This window comes from Pecten maximus, chromosome 17 (genome assembly GCF_902652985.1).
Source record: "Pecten maximus chromosome 17, xPecMax1.1, whole genome shotgun sequence".
In the NCBI taxonomy this organism is placed as follows: Eukaryota; Metazoa; Mollusca; class Bivalvia; order Pectinida; family Pectinidae; genus Pecten; species Pecten maximus.
The window spans coordinates 441,526-445,015 of NC_047031.1; positions in this window are offsets into that span (position 1 = coordinate 441,526).

Genomic DNA, 3,490 nt, shown 5'->3' on the forward strand with positions numbered 1-3,490 from the left:
TGTAACAACAGGAGGCGACCAATGTTTTGTTCTGGAGTGAAGCAATGACAGATTGTGTCAAAAGTATTGACGACGGTAGGAGGCGACTAAATTTGAGTCTCGAAGAGAAACGATATAACATGCCATCTCAGCCACGACCCGTTTCGATCATTTAAAACGTGTGTCAAATGAATATTTTAAAACTACCTTGGAGTGTCTGTCTTAAAAAGTTATATTCTGCCACGAAAGAGGTTACACAACATCTTAAACAAGAGCTGTTTGAGAACAGAATAGCTTTTCTCGCAAATGCTTGTCAATGAATCATTAAAATGTATTAATTGGTATGGTTTCACAAATTGCATTAATAATATTTATATTGTGTACTTGATCAAATTGTGTATGTGTATTTTTAATTTGTTTGTATTTAAAAAAAAAAAAAAAAAACTTACCAATTTATATGAATATGTTAATTATTTATCGCATTTGGGAGACGAGCTATGATGTTGTAAACTGAATATAGTATTAATATATACCTTTTGAATATATTTCTTTTGTTTTTCTTTGATAAAATAAATATCCTTATGAGAGTTGTCTCCCTTGTAAAATAATTGTCTAATGTGAGCATTTGTACATTATTTTTTTTTTTTTTTAGTTTCACTCCAATAAGGGATAGTGGAACTTCAGAGGTACCCGATAACCAAATATCAGCACCCTAGTACAATTGTGTTAATAGCTCTCAACATTTGCAATTTTCAACATTTTTTTTTCCCCAAAAAATTTCTAGTTTGACTCCGGCAGGGGATAGTTTAACCCCCTATGGGACCATATTACCGTATTACCATAAATGAATGTGCCTTTAAACACTTGGAAAATCAACGCCGACGCCGTGATAACAAATAAGCTCTTCCTCTTCTCCGAAGAGACGAGCTAAACATAATTTCTATTACCCCTGAAAACCATCACATACCATTTCGAAAACACTAAATGAGAGTCCCTCAGGCAGAAACGAATAAAGAATTTCCAACAAGTATATCAGTAACCTATCCCCCACACACCGTTCAAGAAGGAGACAAAAACAGAAACAGTCTTCAACCTTTCTAACGCCCCCCCCCCCCCCCCCCCCCCCCCCCCCCCCCCCCCCTCACAAAATCAGAAAAAGCCCGTCTGACAAAATGCCTTTAATGATTGTGAACTTTTTGAATAAAAAGAAAAACTTTACATGTTACTCCGACTACGCGTGTAATTTAGAAAGTGCTGACGATCCAGATGACATTGAGGATACTCCATCAGTTACTCCGACTACGCGTGTAATTTAGAAAGCGCTGACGATCCAGATGACATTGAGGATACTCCATCTGTTACTCCGACTACGCGTGTAATTTAGAAAGCGCTGACGATCCAGATGACATTGAGGATACTCCATCAGTTACTCCGACTACGCGTGTAATTTAGAAAGTGATGACGATCCGGATGACGTTCAGGATACTCCATCAGTTACTCCGACTACGCGTGTAATTTATAAAGCGCTGACGATCCAGATGACATTGAGGATACTCCGTCAGTTACTCCGACTTCGCGTGTAATTTATAAAGCCCTGACGATCCAGATGACATTGAGGATACTCCGTCAGTTACTCCGACTACGCGTGTAATTTATAAAGCGCTGACGATCCAGATGACGTTCAGGATACTCCATCGTTACCACCTCCTGTTATATCCTTGGTAAAACCATCCTAGAAAAAAAGTACATATAATCCCCCACTCAGTAAAATATCGGCTCTTTAAGCGTGCATTAAAGTGGGGGCATCTGATCACTCCAGTCACCTACCAACCTGCCATTCAAAGAAAATGCTGAGATTGTTTTAAAGCCTGCGGATAAAGGCCCTGCATTCGTTACTATTAACAGGACAATTACGTCAAAGATGCAAACCGTCAGCTTTCTAACGTTCTGTAATAAACTGGATAAGCAGCCGACACTAGAACACGTTAAGCAGATCAATTTAAACCATGCGTCCTGAAAATGCTCAAGCAGGGAATTCTATCTCCTTCCCAAAATCCGTAAACCGTGAAACCTTTGTAGACCCACTACCAACTCAATAGGCTAACCGAGAGAGAAATCTTCAAAATTCATCGATTTCCATCTACGACCAATAGTTGAAAATCCACCTTCTTACATAAAATATACCACGTATTATCTAAACAAAACAAGAACTACCGGGTGATACTTACGATGGACGTCGTTATTCATTAACACACAGCCCACATACTGACGGCATTGGTGCTTGTCGAGAACGACATGTACCAAATAAACATCGACTGAGAGTCTAGTAGATCTACTTAAACTTGTCCTCACACTTAACAACGTCAAGTTCAATGAGAAAAACTATTTACAAGTCAGCGACACAGGTATGTGCACCTAGATGACACTTTTGTATACTAACATATTTATGGAATATCTTGAATCCCAACTTTTGGCATCTGCTCCACACAAGCCTTTAACTAGATCAGATTCATCGACGATATTGAAACCAAATGGACTTCGAGCCGGAGATCACTCGATCATTTTTGAACACACAAAACGTTCCATCCGACTATCAATTTCACTGCAGAGGTAACCATGGAAACAAACGCGTTTCTAGACACCATTTGTATTTTAATTGATGGTGAAATGAGTGGGGATATGTACCCTAACCAACTGACACACACCAGTATCTGCGACCGTCCTCCCGTCATCCCTCACAAACAACGAGGAGTATTTCTTATTCCCAAGCTTACGTACCCAAATGATAATGTACAATACAGACTTTGGTCTACGATGTTCAGAGCTGAAGTCTCACCTTTTTTCCAAAGGATGTTAATCTGCTTTAACAGATTGGGAAACAGATAAATCCATGGAACTTGAAAGAGATCATCTTCTCAAATATAAAGTCAGAACTCCGAACCGCTGTCGTAGCAGCAGGCGCCTTTTAAAATGTCCAAACCTTGTCCATACACGGGGTTCACAGATACGTTTTAATGTGACATTTATCACATTTTACAAACACTGACAACACATCAGCCAATGTTGTATATATCCTGACCCACAAAGTAGTCAGAATGCAGTATGTTGGGAAAACCAGCACACGCAAAACATTAGAATCGACAACCACCGTTGCCATATCAAGCAAAACCAGACTTCCAGAAGGTAAGGATGACGATAATGCCGCCGAGTGACCTGATGTGGGAGAAACATTAGGATATTTACGGTAGGCGATTCCACATCGGCCGGATAAAAAATAACAAAAAATAAAACAAAATTAATTATTATTTATTTACACAAAATCATATGAAGCATTAAGACATGAGGTAGTGTCCACCTCAAAGACAACAACATTTCAGTGATTTATCTCGAAATTAAAAATTGTGTCTGGGTCTTTTTAGATATTTGATAGAGATTCCTATAGCGTTTAGAAACATTTCGTCAGCATTGTTATGTACAATATCACAGGAATGGACAACAACTATCGGGCTTC